Below are 8,113 nucleotides of genomic sequence, written 5' to 3'. Positions count from 1 at the left end.
ATGCAGGGCTCTGGATGAAGGTTCTGAAACTGGTTCAGTACAAATGAGCAAAAACAAGTAAAAATCATCTTGGCATTCCTGCTTGCTCACCAGCTTTTAGGTACAGTGTAGTTCTGCAGGAGGATACTGGCCTTAATTGAACCCACAAATTTAATATCAGAGAAATCAATTTTGTAGCAGAGCAAAGATGTGCAGAACCTTTTGCAAATTTTCTTCCTCCAAAGCACCCAATACAAAGTAATAACCATGGCAAGGCAGGGCTCACACACATTGTCTGCTCTGGGTAGGAGATTTTTCTGAGTGCCAATTGACCTCTTAAACTGAATCTGAAACAGTGGACTAGGACATTGACCTGAATGACTCAGAATAGTGATGCAAATTATTTTCTTGAGACATTTAATGTGGGAAGAGCTCCAATAAAAGGTTCAGTAGGTATGTTGGAGGGTGCAATAAGATTTAAGTTGTTTAGGTCAGTTGCTTAGAACTGGTGAACAACCTGACGAAATTGTAGGATAACAGCGAAGAGAACATATTTAATAACAAGTCTGGCTTCCTACTGTGCAGTATTTGTTCAGATTTCCTAAATAATAGGGTTCTCACCTTGACCTTACATGATATTCATACATTCAAGTTTACAGAGGCAATTATCATAATTTAATCTAACTACAAGTATCATAAAAAACCCAAAACAAACCAACAACAAAAGTGATTCAGTTTGGGGAAGTGGCTGTGCCAATTCTGAGCAGCCAGAGAGCCTTCAGCCACCACCTGGCCACTTGTCTGTCCTCCCTGGGTGACCTCCACTGTCCATCTCCATGATTAGGCTGCTTTTAAACTTAGTCAGCTCCAAGACCAACACTGTTGTCCTTTTGTTGTCCATTTTTGAAGTGCAGAATAACCCTTGTCAATGACTAGTTCGAGTTCCCCTGTGCACAGTAGTCTACCAAAAAAGTCTCATTTTTCACATTCTTCCACAAAACAGCTCTAGAATTGTCCCCCATTTCCATTCTCCCCTTTAAATTTTCAGTGCTCCTAATAATTCTTAAATATGTAGCCTGTTTATCCTCCTTTTTAATTTCTGTTGTTACTTGAATGCATTTTCCCTTAAAAATGAAAGAAGTCCAGCCACCATCTGCAAATACTGTCATTCTGTCCTTCCTTTGAAAACAGGGACATATTGAGTCTCGAGATTACCTTAGCCCCACTGAACCCACCCTGTTTTCCTAGCTGCACTGCATTGTCACAGCCCAGAAATTCTCATCCCCTACTGGGATTTCCTGGAATTGAAAAGTTTGCAGCCTCCTAGCTGCTGCCCAGGTCCCTCTCTGAGTGCTGCTGTTTGCTTTTTGCATGTTCACTCAGACCACAACACTCAGCCTGGCTATTTTTAAGCTAAGGAATCCTTGAAGTCCTGACCTAGAGCTCGTACAGACACTCATCCCCAAACCCCAGGGATTTTTCAGCACTTACCACTGTGAGTGCAGAAGGGGCCGGTGCTTTGCAGGCTCTGTTCAGCCAGCTCCCTGTCAAATCCCGGTGGCTGCTGGCCTTTTTCACTCGGAATCAGTGCCACGACAGGAGGTGCAGACCTGCCCACACGGTGTCTAATTACAGGTTTGGGGTGGGTGAGTGAGAGACTTTGTAAGAGTGATCCCCTGAGTGATCCCCTGAGTGATCCCCTTACAGCAGATGTTGCCTTTTCTTTGTCTCTCCTCGTGTGTAATTCAGCAACATTTTCCCCTCCTGAAGTTTTGTTAGTTTGAAGAAAAGCAGAATGAGGCTGTTCGAGCCCCCTCAGAGGGGTTGTTGTGTGAGACACTGATCCCAGCCAACGTGGAATTCTCTCCTGAGTTCCCTGGTTATTGTGAGCTGGTGCTGCAGGTAATGACTGACCCTCCACTGCTGGGCAGTTCAGAGCAGGAGCTTTATTTCCTTGCTCTGGGTCCCCCCCAGCAGCCACCAGCTGTCTTTTTGTTAGCATGCCTTGTCAAAGCAAACCCTTGTACATTTTCATACAATCAAACCTCTTTATATATTTTTATTTATTTATTTATTTATTTTAATCACGGGAAGACTAGCTTCTTTTAAAAGAAAGGAATAGGAAAAATGGTCTTACAACTTAGGGGCAGTATAAGTATCTGAGTTTTTACTAGTGAAGTTCCTCAAGCTCTGTCTGCCCACTACCATTTTGTCTACTCTATGTCCTCTTAGGCCATGTGGGATTTACACTTTAGGTGTCTCTGAACCAAGCTCTCTTATCAGCTGGCATGTTCTGGATATAACTGGTGTAAACTGACATTATTGTGAGCCACCTAGATCAGAGAAACCACAGGCACTTTCATTCAAAGTTGTTCCAGGAGAAGGATAGGGTGATGGTAATCACGTCATTCATCTTTTCATGCCTTGTCCATCATGTAAATCCCAGATTCTCTCCTGTGCTCTGCGGACTGTGAGTCACAGCCATGTCAGAACCCAGTTCTTTCAGTTGCTGAGCAAGGCCTCAAGTCCCCACAGTGCTATCTGCAGGATGGGTGCTGCCACAATCACCTGGGTAGGAAGGACTGTCACCCTCCAACAGGGAGTGCTGCAAGTGCCTGGGGGCAGGAAGTAACTTGGGCTGGGTCTGTGGTTCACATAAGGAGCCAATTTGTGGTCCTGAGATACGTGCATTGCCTGAAAGAAGATATTTCACAAATTACACCCCAGAAAAAAAAAAAAAAAAGTGTTTCTCCATATACTGAACTGTATGTAAGGCAACCAGCCTGCAAGGCTTTGGAAAAACTGAGTCAGGAGTGTCTGTCAGTCCCTGTGGCACGTGGCACCCACAGGAGTCTGGGTCTGGTTCTTGGTGGAGTGGTGCAAGGCCGTGCCATATATGAAAATAATCATTAGAAAGAACTCAGAGAGGAATGTGGAGGGAGCACTGGCCAGTAAGGGACTGCATCTCATATTTAATTTCTGCTTACACTGACAGTGTGTGTGTAATTTCAGATAAGACAGAAGAGATCCAGCTAATAAGAAATTCTTGACACTTGAGCCTACCTTCATTGACTGGAAGCTGCAGGTTTGGCAGCAGTTATGGGACACATTCATTATTCTGCTCAGAACAATGCAGCTCATTAGATAGGTCTGGGATAGTGAGTTTGGGGAAAAGAGATAAGGAATGTCATGTGCCCTCTTGTGCCTCGTGTCAAAATTCTGGCATGAAACTCAAATGCAAAGCAGCCACTGAAACTGGTGGCTCTGTTTGTGATGAGACATCTTCAGAATCTGATGGACATCCTTGTGTGGCAATCAGACCCCTCTGAAACATTTTTTAGGGGACCAGGATTTCTGGATATGCTCAGATATTTTGCTGTTCTTTCCACAGAGTCAGTCTTTGTGTGTGAGTGCTGAAACAGTGCTGCTGAGTTTCACTGTCTGTGTATTTCAGAGAGTATTTTTAATCACAATGGTGTGATTAAATTAATGTAGGCTAGTACAACAAATCAGAATTAATAGCAAAATTAATTTCTAACCCATATTGTAGGCTTTTGAGGCATAGCTCCTTTTAGGATTGGTATTTTTTTCTGGGCCTCTTTCTATGTCTTAAAACAGATTTTAGTAGGCAGGAAGAAAAGTCTGGCTTTTGCAGCTGCCTCTGACAATGAGCAAGTGAACATATCCAGTGGTTTTATAAATGTCAGCTTGAGAATTATCAAGGACATAAATCCTTTTTGGTAGCAGTGGCATTCACATAGGTAGGAAAAAGAGAATCAAAACACTCACTGAGCATCATGTTCTCCAAAGGAATCTCAGAAACTGTGTTTCAAGTGCAGCAACATATAAATTACCATGGCTTTCATAGAAGGATAATTGTATAAAACTGTGAAAGCAACTTTTTTTCGTTCTCATTTCAATTTTAGATTGAAGATGGTTAATGAATTTCTTAGCTTGGATGGAGGTCATCTGGAAGCAGCTTTGTGTATTCCATCCTCTAGAGAATTGCTAATATGTATAAAAAAAGACCACTCAGCTCATTGGAGAATCTTACCTGCAGTATTTGAGTGGCAGAGCCAAGAATAAGAGATGTGCTTCATATTTCTATTGTTTAACTCCAGTGTTTTCTTTCTGCTCAAGTGAAAATCAAATTTTAAATTGAATTGAGACAAACTCAATTTACCTTAGTGTATCCTTTCCAGGATCACACAGCAGCAAATAAAAGAATGTTTTGGAACTTGTAAATATTTATGATTTTCCATAATACATGCTGGCTGTTAATTAAATCACTCAAAGCAAGCAAAGCTAATATTAACTATTGGTTTTGTGAGCTGGAGATTTATGGAGTATAGTATTTGAAGCAAAAAGCACTAGAAAAGGAAGTTTTAGAGGCAGATGATGAAAGTAACCCACGGCAGAGGGCAGACCTTAGGGACAGCCAGATTTTCTTCACAAGTAATGGGAAGAATTAAAGGGAAGAGGTTCATTATTCTGAATGCTTAATCTCCTATTAATGCTAGAGTATTGAACTTATTTGAACAAATCCGGTGAGATAAAGGGAATAACTGTAGATTTGCCTTGGAAATTGAAAGGCAGATGCAAATCTTGAAAATGCATTTTGATAAAAGCTTGGCTCTGAGCAGCTCACCTACAGCCCAGTGGCTCAGAACAAAGCTGATCCTCTAGAGTTCTGAACATCAAGTCTTGGCCCCAAGCTTCCCTAGTGTCACAAAAAAGGGAAAAAACCCTGGGATGACAGCACTGGCAGCCTGTATTTTCACATATTGCTTATGCTTCCTGTGTTGCAAGACCCTTGTGGCAGCTGGGAGAGGTTTGTGCTCCTCACACAGCAACGTGGGCGTGCTCTGTTTGTGCAAGGGCTGGTGATGAGGCATGTTTTTCTGGAAATTTTTATATCCTTGATATTTGGAGATAAAGATTATTGGCTCTGTTTTGTCCTGGAAATATGCCACAGGAATAGATTTGGGCATGCTATCAACTTCTGCTCCCTGATTAGTGGAAACAGAGCAACTTAAAGCAGCTTGGAGTACACTTGAAATTACAAAGTCCCTGATACTGTGTAACGACAAAAGGACAATAGGAAAGCCCCAAGTTTTGTAGGGACTCCACCCAGATAGATTTACTGATAGGTCAGAGATAGGTCAGTTGTTTTGTGGCAACTCCAACTCCAGTCAGCTCTGGTTATGGAAGAATAACTCAAATAAATGTTGGGCACATGCAAAGATTTTTGGTTTTGCTTCTGCCCCAGCAGCCTGTCAAACAACTGTGAGACCCAGGGCCTTCACAAAATACCCTGACTGCATTAAAGTCTCAGAAAAATTGCCTTCCAAATGTTGTTTTTTCAGATCTTCTGTATAACAGACAGATATTTGAGGATTGGAGCATGTTGTAGGAAAAAAAAACAAACCAAAGATGAAAGACCAGAAGATCTTGGAAGGCTTATTCTTGCAAACTTCTGGTTATTTTGCAAGGATTTTATAAATTTATTGTGGTGGATTACAGTAGCATGAAAAAAATCAGAAAAGTCACATATTAAGATAGGATCAAAAGTAGGAAAAGAGAAACTGCCCAATCTGAATGCTGATGTTTCTGTCTATTATTCCTATTTAGTTAATTTCTATTATTGTTGTTATTTTAGTTCTGGGCTCACAAACATTTAGGAGGGGCATTTTGATAGGCTGTGTTTTTGGAAAGATAATGTAAGTGGACCAGACAGTTCATATTTTGGATTGCTAATTGTTGCTGTCCCTTTTTCCAGAAAAGGCTTAAGAGGTTTTTTTGTGCAGTTGTTTTATGTTACCCCATTGTCAAAAGAGTGCCATGAGAGATCAAAGTGTGTGAGGCTGAAAGCCTCATAATGGCTTTTTTATCAATTTACCTTTGGCATAATTTTTGTAGTGAACACATACTTAAGGAGTATAAAATGAAATTTGTATTGTAATTCTGAAGCACTTATAATTTGGCACAATATTTAAATAATGTAAAAGACAGAATGCAAATCATTGTATGTCCTTTAAATCCCTGGAAAAATGTTTGATTTTAAAAAGCACTACCTTTCCACATGACAGCCAAACATATGGAGTGGTGTGTCTCACCTGACATTTTAAAGATTCAATTTAAATTGTTCTGAAAAGATGGCTTACTTTGTTTTAAAGATATGAAAGAATTGCCCTCCAGAGCTTTGTCTAAGGCAGATTTTCTGATGAAATATCAAACCCTTGCATTATTTGGACTAGCACCATTAATATGAAGTGATAATATCCAAAAATTTGATCCTAGGAAGAATTTTAAATTTTATATACAAGAAACAAGGAGGGAGATTATTTGCCACCAGCAACACACAGGTGCTGTCAGTGTGGGTTTTTCACCTTTATCACATAAAAATAAATCTCTCTTCTTCTGTCTAAAAATACATTAGCAAAGGAGGCCAGAGCTGATGTCTACTATACCAAAGAATAAAATTTAACTCAAGAAATAGCATATGACAAGAATGAAAACAGAACATCACAAGGGGAGGAAATTAATGCAATATTCTAGTTTTAGCTGAAAAAGTTGGGTGAGAAAATGCATCTTTTTAAGTGGTCTAGTCAGCTGTACCACTGTACCACACTTGTAGCCCAAGTCAGCAGCCTAAATGATCTGTCACATTTTGTCAGAACACTGTTGAAATCTATAGCTTAAAATTAAACAAAATAAAATTTGTATTTTTGAAAGAATATGATTTATTATTCATAAAAACACCAAATTAGTTTTTAGAATTGCAAAAGGGGCACAGTCAAGTATGGAGGCAGGAGAGGATGGGCTTTAAAGAAGCCTTGAGTCCAACAGGACTTTGTTTCCTTCCTGTGAGGAGTGATGCCTTATATGGCACTGATCACACTCCTGTTTGTGCCATAAAACCCAGGTTTTTGTGATCCTGAGGAAAATATTTACATTTATTTTGCTTCAGTTCCTGTCTGTAAGAAAAAAAACCAAAAAAACGTGTCCTTAATTTGTGCAACTCTGGGGCAGAGAGCCATGCATGGTTTATGGAGGATGTTCAAGATGTTGTAATTACCAGTTACAGAAATTTCTAAACTGTGTAGAAGTACCTGGGGCATTTTATATCTTCAGGGGATCACAGGAGAGGGAAGCCCCTTCTTGCTCAAGAAGGGAATCTTGCCAAGAAGTTTCCTTAAAGGGTAAAGAAGGATGAATTTCCTGCTCAAGATGGTTTCTGGTCCCACCCTGCTCATGGGGAGATGATAAATAAAGGGTATTTTTGAGAAGGCAGACACCTGATTTATCAAATATCCTGAGCAAGCTCCTTCAGCAAACTGCCCAGGAGGTGACAGGGTTCTGACATCTCAGACGTATTGCTGCATCATTTGAAACACACCTGTTCATCAGCCACATTCAGCCTTGTGTAACACACCAGCAGCTTCTGGGGAACCTCACTGGGAGCATTCTGCAACACCACAGAATTGCCCAATGTGATTGATACACTCAATTTCTGCACCCAAATGACAAACCTCACATCAGAGGCAGAAATCTGTTGCATGCCTCGGACAACAGCTGGTAATTAAAAAATGAAGGAATTTTTGTGGGTAGCCTGTGTTGAAACAAAGGAACTTTAGCTTATTTTGGCTGATGCTGATAACTCTTAGTGGTCTGGTTTTGCTGACCAGTACAATCAAAGTGCTGACAAATCTGGAGTGGCAATGCTATTCCAAATGATGTAGCTCAAGTCTGACTTCAGCATTTTCACAAAGGCAAAATAGACGTGGAAAATTCAGTTTCACTGGCAAAGAGAAAATAGTTCCTTATTGAAGGCTGCCAGAAAATTCAAGTTCCTCAGTAGCACAATGCAGTTTTGATAAGGAGATGCCTGTTTCAGGTACAGAAGAGAGTCCTGCTGGTTATTAGTAACATATGTGTTTTCTGTCATTGTAACCATAGTTCACAGGAGTGTAGCTGCCCTGCATGGAGAAAAGGTGACAGCACTAACTTGGAAATTGAGCTTTTATGGAGGGCTGGACAAATTTCTCAAAGTCTGTTGAGGGAGCCTCGTTAACCCTTTGTTGTTGTCTGCAGTGTCCTCTTGCAGCTGGTGAGGGTTGGGCACTCCTGGCCC

Source organism: Camarhynchus parvulus, chromosome 6 (genome assembly GCF_901933205.1).
Source record: "Camarhynchus parvulus chromosome 6, STF_HiC, whole genome shotgun sequence".
Taxonomy (NCBI): domain Eukaryota; kingdom Metazoa; phylum Chordata; class Aves; order Passeriformes; family Thraupidae; genus Camarhynchus; species Camarhynchus parvulus.
This window is presented reverse-complemented; position numbering follows the sequence as displayed.